Below are 16,601 nucleotides of genomic sequence, written 5' to 3' on the forward strand. Positions count from 1 at the left end.
GGCAGTAGGTTGTTTTACTTATCAGTAATTACTTGAAATATGAATGGATTAAATTATTCAATTAAAAGACATATAATGGTGAATGAATTTAAAAAACTAGACTCAATTATGTGCTGCCTACATAAGATTCAATTCAGCTAAAATGATGCACATAGGCTCAAAGTGAATTGATGGACAAAAATATTCCATGCATATAGAAAACAAAAGAGAGCAGAAAAAATAGGTTTTAAGTCAAAAACTGTACCAAGAGACAAAGAAGGTCATTATACAGGCACACCTTGGAGATTTTGTGGGTTCAGTTCCAGAGCACTGCAATAAAATGAATATCACAATAAAGCAAATCACACGAATTTTGTGGTTTCCCAGTGCATATTAAAGTCATGTTTATACTATACTATAGTCTATCAAGTGTGCAATAGCATTATGTCGATAAAAATGTACATAATTTAATTTAAAAATAATTTATTGCTAAAAAATGCTAACCATCATCTGAGCTTTCTGCAAGTCATAATATTTTGCAATAGTAACATCAAAGATCACTGATCACAGATCACCATAGAAATGCAATCATAATGGAAAAGTTTGAAGTATTGTGAGAATTACCAAAATGTGCCAAAGAGAAAGTAAGCAAATGCTGTTGGAAAAAATGGTGCCAATTGCGACACAAGGTTGCCACAAACCGTCAATTTATAAAAAAATGCAATATCTGTGAAGGACAATAAAAAAAGATATGTCTGTACACTTAAAGAGATCAATTCCAAAGAAAATATAACAATTGTAAATATATATGCAGTCATCATTGGAGCATCTAAATACATTAAGCAAATACTAACAGATCAGAAGGGAGAAATAGACAATACAATAATAGTAGAGGACTTCAATATTCTACTTTCAATAATAGGTACATCATCCAGACAAAAAACCAATAAGGAAATACTAGACCTTAACCACATCTTAGACCAAATAAAACTAGCAGACATATACAGAACATTCCATTTAACAGGAGCAGAATACACATTTTTTCAAGTGCACACAGAATCCTCCAGGATCCATCTCATGTTAAGTCACTAAACAAGCCTTAGTAAATGTAAGGAGACTGAAATCATACCAAGTACTTTTTCTGACCACAATGGTACGAAACTAGAAATCAATGACAGAAAAAAAAAAAAAACACTGGAAAACTAAAAATGTGTGGAAATTAAACCACACCTAAACAACTCATGGATCAAAGAAGAAATTAAAAGGGAATTTTAAAATATATTAAAGAGAACAAAAATGGAAACACAACATATCAAAACTTATGGGATGCAGCAAACTCAGTTCTGAGAGGGAAGTTTATAGCAATAAATGTCCAGCCTAAGAAAGAAGAAAGATGAAAAATAAACAACCCAACTTTATACCCCAATATTAGAAAAGAAACGAAGCCCAAAGTTTAGCAGAAGGAAGAAAATAATAAACATAAAGATTAGATCAGAAATAAATGAAATCGAGAACAGAATAACAAAAGAAAAGATTAACAAAACTAAGAGTGTGTTCTTTGAAAAGGTAAACAAAATTGCTGGACCAAGCAAGGAAAAAAGAGGGAGGACCCAAAACAACAAAATTATAAGTGAAAGAGGAGACATTACAATTGATACCACTGAAATACAAAGGATAATAAGAGACTATTATGAACAACTGTACACCAACAAATTGGATAACCTAGAAGACATAGATATATTTCTAGGAATATACAATCTACAAATACTGAATCATTAAAAAATTTGAACAAACCAATTACTAGTAAGAAGACTGAATAGGTAATCAAAAGTCTCCCAACATAGAAAAGCCCAGAAACAGATGGTTTCATTGGTGAATTCTCCCAAACATTTAAAGTAGAGTTATTAACAGTCTTTCTCAAACTCTTCCAAAAAAGATAAAAAATGAGAGAACATTTCCAAACTTGTTTCATAAGGCCAGCATTACTCCAATACCAAAGCCAGACAAGGATACTACAAGAAAAAAATTATAGGCCAAAATCCCTGGTTAACATACATGTAAAAATTCTCAAAACCTTTCATGCTAAACTGAATTAAACATTCCTGGGATGCAATGATGGTTCGACATACATACATCAATAAATATGATACCTCACATTAAAAAATGAAAGATAAAAATTATATGATCATTTCAATAGAGGCAGGAAAAGCATTTGACAAAATTAAATAGCCTTTCATAATAAAACTCTCAACAAATTATGTATAGAAATAATGTACTTTAATATTTTAAGACCACAGATAACTTCATACTCAATGGTCAAGAGCTGAAAGCTTTTCCCTTAAGATCTGTAACATGGAAATTATGCCGACTCTCACCACTTCTATTAAACATAGTACGGGAAGTTCTATCCAGAGCAATTAGGCAAGAAAGGTAAATAAAAACATTAAAATTGGAAAGGAAAAATAAAAGTTGTCTGTTTGCAGATGACATCATTTTAAACACAGAAAACTGTAAAGACTCCACCAAAAACAAAATTATAACTCATAAGCAAATTGAGTAAAGTTTAAGGATACAAAATCAACATACAACAATCACCTTCATATCTGTACACTAAAAGGAAACTATCTAAAATTTTTTTTAATCCACTTTCAATAGCATCAAAAACTTAAAAATACTTAGGAATAAATTTAACCAAGGAGATGAAAGACATTTACACTTAAAACTATGAAACATTGATGAAAAGATTAAAGAAGACACAAATAAATGGATACAAATAAATGTTCATGAAAGGGAAGAATTAACCTTCTTCAAATGTCCATACTACCCCAAATGAGCTACATACTAAATTTGATCCATATCAAAATTCCAGTGATATTTTCTGCAGAAAAAGGAAAATTCATCCTAAAATTCATATGGATCCACAAAGGACCATGAGTATCCAAAACAGTGTTGAGCAACATGGAGGCAACACACTCCCTTACTTCAAAGTATTACAAAGCTATAGTAATCAAGAGTATGGCACTGGCTTACAGACAAACATATTGACCAATGGAACATTATAAAGAGCTCAGAAATAAACCCATTCGTATCTAGCCAAATAATCACCTGTGTGCCAAGACTCTTTCCAATGGGAAAAGGACAGTTTATTCAAGAAATGATGTTGAGAACACTGGATTTTCACATACAAAAGAATGAAAGTGGGGGCAGGATCAAGATGGTGGAGAAGTAGGATGTGGAGCTCACCTTCTCCCACAAAAATATTAAAAATACATCTACAAGTGGAACGATTGACCCAGGACATCTACTGAACACTGGCAGAAGACTTTAGACCTATGAAATGGCAAGAAAATTTCCATGAAACCAGGTAGGAGAAAAGGAAAAAGAAAAGGAAAGGAGTCAAGACAGGACCTGTGCTCCAGGGAGGGAGCTATAAAGTAGGAAAAGTTCCCACACCCTGGGAACTCTCCTCACTAGTGGTGAGATCAGCCTAGATAGAGGGGGGGCTTCAGAGACTAGGAGGAGAGTGCAGCAACCAGTTTGTGGAAGTCAAAATGAAGAGTAACCTGCACAGAAGGTTGGCACCACCACCTTGCCCTCACCAGCCTGAGATGCTCATCCATAGGTGCAGGTGGAGGCTGGGTGCTGAAGCTCAGGCTTCAGAGGTCAGACCCAGGGAGAAGACCGGCGTTGGCTGTGTGGAGACAGCCTGAAGAGGCTGGATGGTAGTAACTGAGGGTGTACTCAGAAGAAGTCTGGCCCCATCAGAGAGGCAAGTCACCATTATTGGGGGGCACACAAGGAGAAAGACAGGACCAGAATAAGAGCTTCTTTCCCTGTGAGCTCTCTCAGGTAACAGGACACCACCTACAGGAGCCCTGGAGGTGGGTGCAAGTCACTGCAGCTGAGACCGCAAGCAGGCCCCAAGAACTGCTCCCACTGTCTTGGGAGTGCATGGGCCGCAGCTGCCCATACAAGACCCACAAGCAAGCGAAAAGCCCTGCCCCCACTGTCCCAGGAGTTCATAGGCTGCAGCTGCCACTACAAGACCTGCTCCAGCCATCCCCAAAGTGCGCAAGGGCCGTGGAAACTGCAAACGCCAAATGAAGGGAATAACAGTCAGCACATGCTGAGGAAAGAGGCAGCCAGCATCCAAAGTAAAAGCAACCACTTGAGTCCAGACAAGATGGTGGAGTAGAAAGACTTGAGCTAACCTCTTCTCATGAAAACTCCAAAATCACAACTAACTGTTGAACAACCATCAACCAGAAAAGACTGGAACCTACCAAAAATGATATTTTACATTCAAAGACAAAGAAGAATTCACAACGAGATGGTAGGAGGGGGGCATTTGTGACATAAGCAAATCCCATAACTGCTAGGTGGGCAATCCCCAAACTTGAAAAATAATTATATCTCAGAGGTTCTCCCACAAGAGTGAGAGTCCTGAGCCCCACGCAAGGTTCCCCAGCCTGAGGGTCTGGTATCAAGAGGAGGAAACCCTAAAGCATTTGGCTTTGAATTCCAGTGACTCTTGAGTACAGCAGCTCCACAGGACTGGGGGAAATAGGCACTCCACTCTTGGAGGGCAACACAAGGTTTCAAGGACACTGGGAGCCAACACAAAGCAGTAACTCCATAAAAGTCTGGGCTGGACCTACCTGCAGGTCATGGAGGGTCTCATGGGAATGCAAGGGTCAGCTGTGGCTCACTGGGTGGGGGGAGCAAGGACAAAAGTGGCAGAAGACTCAGGGAATATTGATCCATGTGGGCTCTAACAGAGGTTGTCATTTTGGCACCAAGACCTGGCCCTATCCAATAGCCTACAGGCTCCAGTGCTAGAACACCTCAGGCCAAACAAGCAACAAGATAGGAACACAGACCCACACATCAGCAGACAGGCTGCCTAAAGTCATACTGAACTCACAGCCACCTCTAAACACACCCCTTGACATGGCCCTGCCCACCAGAGGGATAAGACCCAGCATCACCCACCAGTGGACAGGCACGAGTCCCTCCCACCAGGAAGCCTGAACAAGCCTCATGATGAACTTTATCCACCAGGGGGCAAACGAAAGAAGCAAGAGGAGCTACAATCCTGCAGCCTGAGGAAAGAAGACAACAAACAGAAAGTTAGGCAAAATGATAAGGCAGAGAAATATGTCCCAGAAGAAGTAACAAGACAAAACCCACAAGAACAACTAAATGAAGTGGAGATAAGCAAATTATCTGAAAAAGAATTTAGAGTAATGAGAGTAAAGATTATCCAAGATCTCAGAAAAAGAATGGAGGCAACGACTGAAAAGATAAAATAAATGAATGTTTAATAGGAGCTAGAAGATTTAAAGAACAAACAGAGGTGAACAATACAATAACTGAAATGAATAATACACTAGAAAAAATCAATAGCAGAATAAATGATGCTGAAGAACGAATAAGTGAGTTGGAAGACAAAGTGGTGGAAATAACGACCACAGAAGAGAATAAAGAAAAAAGAATGAAAAGAATGAGAACAGTTTCAGAGACCTATGGGCCAACATTAAATGGACCAACAATTGCATTATAGGGGTTCCAGAAGGAGCAGAGAGAGAGAAAGGACCTGAGAAAATATGTAAAGAGATAGTAGCTGAAATTTTCCATAACATGGGAAAAGAAAAAGTCACCGAAGTCCAGGAAGTGCAGAGAGTCCCACACAGGATAAACCCAAGGAGAAACACACTGAGACACATAGTAATCAAATTGACAACAATTAAAAACAAAGAAAAAATATTGAAAGCAACAAGGGGAAAGCAAGAGATAACATACAAGGGAATCCCCATAAGATTATCAGTTGATTTTTCAGCAGAAACTCTGCAGGCCAGAAGGGAGTGGCATGATATATTTAAAGTGATAAAAGGCAAGAAGCTACAACCAAGAATACTCAACCCAGCAAGGCCTTCATTCAGATTTGATGGAGAAAAAAAGCTTTACAATCAAGCAAAAGCTAAGACAATTCAGCACCACCAAACCAGTTTACAAGAAATGTAAAGGAACTTAACTAGACAGAAGAGAAAACTTCACAACTAGAAAAAAGAAAATTAGGAATGGGAAAGCTCACAAGAAAGGCAAACATAAAATAAAGGTAGGAAATCATCCACACGCAAATATGATATCAAAACAAGCAATCATGAGAAGAGGAGAGTACAAATGCAGGATACTGGAAATGCATTGGAAATTGAGACCAGCAACTTAAACAATCTTGTATATATATATATAGAGACTGCTATATCAAAACTTCAAGGTAACTGGAAACCAAAAATCTACAATAGATACAAACACAAAACGAAAAAGCAATCCAAACACAACATTAAATATAGTCATCAGAACACAAGAGAAGAGAACAAAAGAGGAAGGGAAGAAAAAAGACCTATAAAAACAAATCTGAAACAATTACCAAAATGGTAATAAAAGCATACATATCAGTAATTCCCTTAAATGTAAATGGAGGGGAGAACCTTCAAGATGGTGGAGGAGTAAGACATGGAGATCACCTTCCTCCCCACAAATACATCAAAAATACATCTACATGTGGAACAACTCCTACAGAACACCTACTGAAGGCTGGCAGAAGACCTCAGACTACCCAAAAGGCAAGAAACTCCCCACGTAACTGGGTAGGGCAAAAGAAAAAAGAAAAAACGAAGACAAAAGAATAGGGATGGGATCTGCACCTCTGGGAGGGAGTTGTAAAGGACGAAAAGTTTCCACACACTAGGAAGACCCTTCACTGGCAGATATGGGGGGTAGGCAGGGGGGAATCTTTGGAGACACGGAGGACAGCACAGCAACAGGAGTGCAGAAGGCAAAGCGGAGAGATTCCCGTACAGAGGATTGGTGCCTACCAGCACTCATCAGCCTGAGAGGCTTGTCTGCGCACTTGCCAGGGCAAGTGAGGCTGGGAGCTGGGGCTTGGGCGTTGGAGGTCAGATCCCAGGGAGAGGACTGGGGTTGGCTGTGTGAACACACCCAAAAAGGGACTAGTGTGCCACAGCTAACCAGGAGGGAATCAGGGGAAAACTTTGGAACTACCTAAGAGTCAAGAGACCATTGTTTCCAGGTGCAGGAGGAGAGGGGATTCAGAGCACCGCCTAAATGAGCTGCAGATATGGGCGTGAGCTGCGGCTAGCAGCACGGACACCAGAGGCAGGCATGAAACGTTAATGCTGCTGCTGCAACCACCAAGAATACTGTGTGCAAGCACAGGTCACTATCCACACATCCCCTCCCAGGAGCCTGTGCAGCCCGCCACTGCCAGGGTCCCATGATTCAGGGACAATTTCCCCAGGAGAACACATGGCATACCTCAGGCTGTTGCAATGTCATGCTGGCCTCTGCCACCACAGGCTCAACCCACATTCTGTACCCCTAACTCCCCACGGCCTGAGGGAGCCAGAGCCCCCTAATCAGCCGCTCCTTTAACCTCTCAATTCTGGGTGAAGAACACACACCAGAGGGCGACCTAAATGCAGAGGCAGGACCAAATCCAAAGCTGAACACCAGGAGCTGTGTGAACAAAGAAGAGAAAGGGAAATTTCTTGATGGAGCCTCAGAAGCAACAGATTAAAACTCCAAAATCAACTTGATGTACCCTGAATATGTGGAATACGTGAATAGAAAATGAATTATCCCAAAATTGAGGCAGTGGACTTTGGGAGCAACTGTAGACTTGAGGTTTGCTATATGCAACTGACTACTTTCTGATTTATATGTTTATCTTGTTTAGTTTTTAGTGCTTGTTATCACTGGTGGATTTGTTTATTGGTTTTGTTGCTCTCTTTTTTAAAATTATATTAAAATATTTTTTATTTTAATAATATTTTAAAATGTTTTTATTTTAATAACTTTCTTTTCTTTTATTTATTTCTTTTTTTCCTCCCTTTTCTTCTGAGCCGTGTGGCTGAAAGGGGCTTGGTGCTCCTGGCGGTTGTCAGGCCTGAAGCTCTGAGGTGGGAAAAACGAGTTCAGGACATTGGACCACCAGAGTCCTACTGGTCCCATGTAATATCAATCAGTGAGAGATCTCCCAGAGACTTCCGTCTCAACACTAAGACCCAGCTCCACTCAACGAGCAGCAAGCTCCAGTGCTGGTCACCCCATGCCAAACAACTAGCAAGATGGGAACACGACACCACCCATTAGCAGAGAGGCTGCCTAAAATCATGCTAAGTTCACAGACACGCCAAAACACACCATTAGAAGTGGTACTGCCCAACAGAAAGAAAAGATCCAGACTCATCCACCAGAACACAAACACCAGTCCCCTCCACCAGGAAGCCTACACAGCCTACTAAAACAACCTTACCCACTGGGGGCAAACAACAAAAATAACGGGAACTACAAACCTGCAGCCTGCAAAAAGGAGACCTCAAACAGAGTAAGTTAAGAAAAATGATTAGACAGACAAATAAGCAGCAGATGAAGGAGCAAGGTAAAACCCACCAGACCAAACAAATGGAGAGGAAATAGGCAGTCTACTTGAAAAAGAATTCAGAATAATGATAGTAAAGATGATCCAAAATCTTGGAAATAGAATGAAGAAAATACAAGAAACATTTCCAAGGACATAGAAGAACTAAAGAGCAAACAAACAATGATGAACAACACAATAAATGAAATAAAAATTTCTCTAGAAGGAAGCAATAGCATAATAACTCTGGAAGAAGAACGCATAAGTGACCTGGAAGATTAAATAGTGGAAATTACTATTGCAGAGCAGAATAAAGAAAAAAGAATGGAAAGAATTGAGGACAGTCTCAAAGACTTCGGGGAAAACATTAAACACACCAACATTCAAATTATGGAGTCCAAGAAGAAGAAGAGAAAAAGAAGGGGAATGAGAAAATATTTGAAGAGATTAGAGTTGAAAACTTCTCAAATATAGGAAAGGAAATAATCAATCAAGTCCAGGAAGCACAGTGAGTCCCATACAGGATAAATCCAAGGAGAAACATGCCAAGGCACATATTAATCAAACTATCAAAAATTAAATACAAAGAAAAAATATTAAAAGCAACAAGGGAAAAAGCAACAAATAACATACAAGGGAATCCCCGTAAGGTTAACAGCTTATTTTTCAGAAGAAACTCTGCAAGCCAGAAGGGAGTGGCAGGACATATTTAAAGTGATGAAAGGGAAAAATCTACAACCAAGATTTCTCTACCCAGAAAGGAGCTCATTCAGATTCAATGGAGAAATTAATACCTTTACAGACAAGCAAAAGCTAAGAGAATTCAGCACCACTGAACCAGCTTACAACAAATGCTAAAGGAACTTCTCTTGGCGGGAAACACACGAGAAGGAATAGACCTGTAATAAGAAACACAAAGCAATTAAGAAAATGGCAATAGGAACACACATATCGATAATTAACTTAAATGTAAATGGATTAAATATTCCAACCAAAAGGCATAGGCTGGCTGAAAGGATACAAAAATAAGACCCATATATATGCTGTCTACAAGGGACCCAATTCAGACCGAGGGACACATACAGACTGAAAGTGAGGGGATGGAAACAGATATTCCATGTAAATGGAAATCAAAAGAAAGCTGCAGTAGCAATTCTCATATCAGACAAAATAGTCTTTAAAGTAAAGACTATTACAAGACAAAGAAGGCCACTACATAATGATCAAGGGATCAACCCAAGAAGAAGGTATAACAATTGTAAATATTTAAGCACCCAATATAGGAGCACCTCAATACATAAGGCAAATGCTAAGAGCCATAAAGTGGAAATGGACAGTAACAAAATAATAGTAGTGGTCTTTAACACCCCACTTTCACCAATAGACAGATGATCCAAATTGAAAATAAATAAGGAAACAGAAGCTTTAAATGATACATTAAACAAGATGGATTTAATTGATATCTATAGGACATTCCATCCAAAAACAATAGAATACACTTTCTTCTCAAGTGCTCATGGAACATCTTCCAGGATAGGTCATATCTTGGGTCACAAATCAAGACTTGGTAAATTTTAGAAAATTGAAATTGTATCAAGTATCTTTTCTGACCACAACACTATGAGACTAGATATCACTTAAAGGAAAAAAAATACTGTAAAAAAAAATACAAACACAGGGAGGCTAAACAATACGCTACAAAATAACCAATGGATCACTGAGGAAATCAAAAAATACCTAGAAATAAATGACAATGAAAACACGATGGCCCAATGCCTATGTGATGCAGCAAAAGCAGTTCTAAGAGGGAAGTTTATAGCAATAAAATCTTTCTTCAAAAAACAAGAAACATCTCAAATAAACAACCTAACTTTACACTAAAGCAATTAGAGAAAAAAGAACAAAAAAAAAGAAACCCCAAAATTAGCAGCAGGAAATAATTAATAAAGATCAGACCAAAAATAAATGAAAAACAAATGAAGGAAACAATAGCAAAGATCAATAAAACTAAAGCAGGTTCTGTGAGAAGATAAACAAAATTGATAAGCTGTTAGCCAGACTCATCAAGAAGACTCAAATCAGCAGAATTAGAAATGAAAAAGGAGAAGTAACCACTGACACTGCAGAAATACAAACAATCATGAGAGATTACTGCAAGCAACTATATGCCAATAAAATGGACAACCTGGAAGAAATGGACAAATTCTTAGAAACGCACAACCATCCGAGACTGAACCAGGAAGAAATAGAAACTATAAACAGACCAATCACAAGCACTGAAATTGAGACTGTGATGAAAAATCTTCCAACATAAAAAAACCCAGGACCAGATGGCTTCACAGGTGAATGCTGTCAAACATTTAGAGAAGATTTAACACCTATCCTTCTCAAACTCTTCCAAAATATAGCAGAGGTAGGAACACTCCAAAACTCATTCTACGAGGCTACCATCACCCTGATACCAAAACCAGGCAAAGATGTCACAAAAAAAGAAAACTACAGGCCAATATCTCTGATGAAAATAGATGCAAAATTCCTCAACATAATACTAACAAACAGAATCCAGCAGCACATTAAAAGGATCATACACCATGGTAAAGTGGGGTTTTTTCCAGGAATACAAGGATTCTTCAATATAGGCAAATCAATCAATAAGATACACCATATTAAAAAATTGAAGGAGAAGAAACATATGATAATCTCAATAGATGCTGCAAAAGCTTTTGACAAAATTCAAAACTGATTTATGATAAAAACTCTCCAGAGTGTAGGAATAAAGGTACCTTACCTCAAAAAAATAAAGGGCATATATGACAGACCCACAGACAACATCGTTCTCACTGGTGAAAATCTGAAACCATTTCCACTAAGATCAGGAACAAGACAAGGTTGCCCCTCTCACTGCTATACTTCAACATAGTTTTGGAAGTTTTAGCCAAAGCACTGAGAGATGAAAAAGAAATAAAAGGAATTCAAATCAGAAAAGAAGAAGTAAATCTGTCACTGTTTGCAGATTACATGATACTCTACATAGAGAATCCTAAAGATGTACCAGAAAACTAATGGAGCTAATTAATGAATTTTGTAATGTAGCAGGATACAAAATTAATCCACAGATATCTCTTGCATTCGTATACAGTAAAGGTGAAAAATCTGAAAGAAAAATTAAGGAAACACTCCCATTTACCATTGCAGAAAAAAGAATAAAAAACCTACTTAAGGAGAAAAAAGACCTGTATGCAGAAAATTATAAGACACTGAGGAAAGAAATTAAAGATGATGCACATAGATGGAGAGATATACCATGTTCTTGGATTGTAAGAGTCAACATTGTGAAAATGACTATACTACCCAAAGCAATCAACAGATTCAATGCAATCCCTATTAATCTACCACTGGCATTTTTCACAGAACTAGAACAAAAATTTCACAATTTGTATGGAAACACAAAAGACCCCGAATAGCCAAAGCAATCTTGAGAAAGAAAAATGGAGCTGGAGTAATCAGGCTCCCTCATGTCAGACGATGCTACAAAGCTACAGTAATCAGGACAGTATGATACTGGTATAAAAACAGAAACATATATCAATGGAACAGAGTAGAAAGCCCAGAGATAAACCCACACACCTATTGTCACCTAATCTATGAAAAAGGAGGCAAAAATATACAATGGAGAAAAGACAGCCTCTTCAATAAGTGGTGCTGGGAAAACTGGACAGGTACATGTAAAAGTATGAAATTAGAACACTCCCTGACACCATGCACAAAAATAAACTCAAAATGGATTCAAGACCTAAATGTAAGGCCAGACACTATCAAACTCTTAGAGGAAAACAGGAATAACACTCTTTGACATAAATAACTTCAAGATACTTTTTGACCCACCTCCTAGGGAAACGGAAATAAAAACAAAACTAAACAAATGGGACATAATGAAACTTAAAAGCTTTTGCACAACAAAGGAAATCATAAAGAAGATGAAAAGACAACCCTCAGAATGGGAGAAAATATTTGCAAATGGTACAACTGACAAATGATTAATCTCCAAAATATACAGGCAGCTCATGCAGCTCAATAGCAAAAAACAAACAACCTAATCCAAAAATCGGCAGAAGGCCTAAATAGACATTTCTCCAAAGAAGATATACAGATGGCCTACAGACACATGAAAGAATGCTCAACATCATTAATCATTAGAGAAATGCAAATCAAAACTACAATGAGATATCATCTCACACCGGTCAGAATGGCCATCATCAAAAAATCTAGAAACAATAAATGCTGGAGAGGGTGTGGAGAAAAGGGAACCCTCTTGCACTGTTGCTGGGAATGTAAATTGATAGAGCCACTATGCAGAACAGTATGGAGGTTCCTTAAAAAACTAAAAATAGAACTACCATGTGACCCATCAATTGCACTACTGGGCATATACCCTGAGAAAACCATAATTCAAAAAGAGTCATGTACCACAATGTTCATTGCAGCACTATTTATAATAGGCCGGACATGGAAGCAACCTAAGTGTCCATCAACAGATGAATGGATAAAGAAGATGTGGCACATATATACAATGGAATATTACTCAGCCATAAAAAGAAATGAAACTGAGTTACTTGTAGTGAGGTGGATGGACCTAGAGTCTGTCATACAGTGTGAAGTAAGTCAGAAAGAGAAAAACAAACACTGTATGTTAACACATATATATGGAATAAAAAAAAAAGGTTCTGAAGAACCGAGGGGCAGGACAGGAATTAAGACGTGGATGTAGAGAATGGACTTGAGGACAGGGGGAGGGGGAAGTGTTAGCTTAGACAAAGTGAAAACGTGGCATGGACATATATACACTATCAAATATAAAATAGATAGCTAGTGGGAAGCAGCCACATAGCAGTGGGAGATCAGCTCGGTGCTGTGACAACCTAGAAAGGTGGGATAGGAGGGTGGAAGTGAGACCCAAGAGGGAGGGGATATGCAGATATATGTATACATATAGCTGATTCACTTTGTTTTACAGCAGCAACTAACACAACTATGTAAAGCAATTATACTCCAATAAAGATTTTTTAAAAATGTAAATGCATTAAATGCTCCAACCAAAAAACATAGAATGGCAGAATGGATACAAAAACAAGACCCATATTTATGCTGTCTACAAGAGACCCACTTCAGACCTAGGTACACGTACAGAATGAAAATGAAGGGGCCAAAAAAGTTGTTTTGTGCAAATGGAAATCAAAAGAAAGCTGGAGTAACAATGATCATATCAGACAAAATAGACTTAAAAATAAAGACTGTTGCACTTCCCTGTTGTTGCAGTCATTAAGAATCCACCTGCCAATACAGGGGACACTGGTTCGATCCCTGGTCCATGAAGATACTACGTGCTGTGGAGCAACTACTGAGCCTGCACTCTAGAGCCAACGAGCCAAAACTACTGAGCCTGTGAGCCACAACTACTGAAGCCTGCATGTCTAGAACCCATGCTCTGCAAGAAGAGAAGCCACCACAATGAGAAGCCACCACACCACCATGAAGAGTAGGCCCCGCTCACTGCAAATAGAGAAAGCTCGCACAGCAATGAAGACACAATGCAGCCAAAAGTATATAAATAAGTAAATTCATAAAATAAACACTGTTACAAGAGACAAAGAAGGATAGTACTTAATAATCAAGGGATCAAGGCAAGAAGAAGATGTGGCAATTGTAAATATATATGAACCCAACATAGGACCACCTCAATATATCAGGCAAATGGTACTGGCAAAAACTGGGAAACTGAGAGAAAGACAATAATAGTGGGGGACTTTAACACCCCACTCTCATCGATGGAGAGATCATCCAGACAGAAAAGCAATAAGGAAACACAAGCCTTATATGACAAATTAGATCAGATGACCTTAATTGGTATTTATAGAACATTGCATGCAAAAGCAGTAGAATACACGTTCTTCTCAAGTGCACATGGAACATTCTCCAGGATAGATCACATTTTGGGCCACAAATCAAGCATCAGTAAATTTAAGAAAATGGAATACATATCAAGTGTCTTTTCTGAAGAAAATGCTGTGAGATTAGAAATAAATCACAGGAAAAAAATTGTAAAAAAACAGAAACACATGGAGGCTAAACAACATGTTACTAAACAACCTATGGATGACTGAAGAAATCAAAGAGGAAATAAAAAAATAGAGACAAATGACAATGAAAACAATGATCCAAAACCCTTAGGAGGCAACAAAAGCACTTGTAATATGGAAGTTTATACCAATAAAATCTTGCCTCAGGAAAGAATAAAAATTTCAAGTAAACAACCTAAGCTTACACCTAAAACATAGGCAAAACACTTTATCACATACATCACAGCAAGATTCTTTTTGACCCAGCTCCTAGAGAAATGGAAATAAGAACACAAATAAACAAATGGGACCTAATGAAACTTAAAAGCTTTTGCACAGCAAAGGAAACCATAAACAAGACCAAAAGACAACCATCAGAATGGGAGAAAATATTTGCAAATGAAGCAACTGACAAAGGATTAATCTCCAAGATTTACAAGCAGCTCATTTCGCTCAATAACAAAAAAAACGAACAACCCAATCCAAAAATGGGCAGAAGACCTAAATAGACATTTCTCCAAAGAAGATATACAGATGGCCTACAGACACATGAAAGAATGCTCAACATCATTAATCATTAGAGAAATGCAAATCAAAACTACAATGAGATATCATCTCACACCGGTCAGAATGGCCATCAGCAAAAAATCTAGAAACAATAAATGCTGGATAGGGTGTGGAGGAAAGGGGACACTCTTGCACTGTTGGTGGGAATGTAAATTGATACAGCCACTACGGAGACCAGTATGGAGGTTCCTTAAAAAACTACAAATAGAACTACCATACAACTCAGCAATCCCACTACTGGGCATATACCCTGAGAAAACCATAGTTCAAAAAGAGTCATGTACCAAAATGTTCATTGCAGCTCTATTTACAATAGCCAGGACATGGAAGCAACCTGAGTGTCCATTGACCGATGAATGGATAAAGAAGATGTGGCACATATATACAATGGAATATTACTCAGCCATAAAAAGAAACGAAATGGAGGTATTTGTAATGAGGTGGATGGAGTTAGAGTCTGTCATACAGAGTGAAGTAAGTCAGAAAGAGAAAAACAAATACATTACGCTAACACATATATATGGAATCTAAGGGAAAAAAAAGGCCATGAAGAACCTAGTGGCAAGACGGGAATAAAGACACAGACCTACTAGAGAATGGACTTGAGGATATGGGGAGGGGGAGGGGTGAGATGTGACAGGGAGAGAGAGTGTCATGGACATATATACACTACCAAATGTAAAATAGATAGCTAGTGGGAAGCAGCCTCATAGCACAGGGAGATAAGCTCGGTGTTTTGTGACCACCTAGAGGGGTGGGATGGGGAGGGTGGGAGGGAGGGAAATGCACGAGGGAAGAGATATGGAAACATATGTATGTGTATAACTGATTCACTTTGTTATAAAGCAGAAACTAACACACCATTGTAAAGCAATTATACTTCAATAAAGGTGTTTTAAAAAAAAGATGATCAGAGAGCTACAAGAGCAAACATAAACAATTTAACAATACCAGGAAAACAATACAAGAATAAAATGGTAAGTTAAAAAAAAGAAAGAAAACATAAAAAAGAAGTGTAGACTTTGGAGCTGAAGAACACAGTGACCTAACTAAAACATTCAATAAGCATCTTCAACGGAAGACTAGATCAAGAAAAGAAAAAAATAAGAATCAGTGAATTTGAAGACAGATCATTTAAAATTATCCATCAGAGGAGAAAAAAAAAGAAAGGAAAAAATCTTATAGGTCTTATGGTACACGATTAAGAAAAATAATCTACGTGTCATTGGTGTCCCAAAGGAAGCAAAGAGGGATAAAGAGGTAGAAAGCTTATTTAAAGAAACAAAACTTGGTTAACATTTTGCAGCCCAAGGGAGAACCCATCTTGGCATGAGGCAGAGGTGTGCAGAGCCGAGTGCTGCAAGAAGCCAATTTCGAGCCTCAACACCTTCCTCTCTGAGCTTACCCTGTTGAGTAATTAAAAATTTAAAAGACACGGACATGGCCAACTGAACTGAGGTGTCTGGCACATTGGTTTCCCATGAGGAGCTCTGGCC

The sequence above is a fragment of the Eschrichtius robustus genome, chromosome X (genome assembly GCF_028021215.1).
Source record: "Eschrichtius robustus isolate mEscRob2 chromosome X, mEscRob2.pri, whole genome shotgun sequence".
Taxonomy (NCBI): domain Eukaryota; kingdom Metazoa; phylum Chordata; class Mammalia; order Artiodactyla; family Eschrichtiidae; genus Eschrichtius; species Eschrichtius robustus.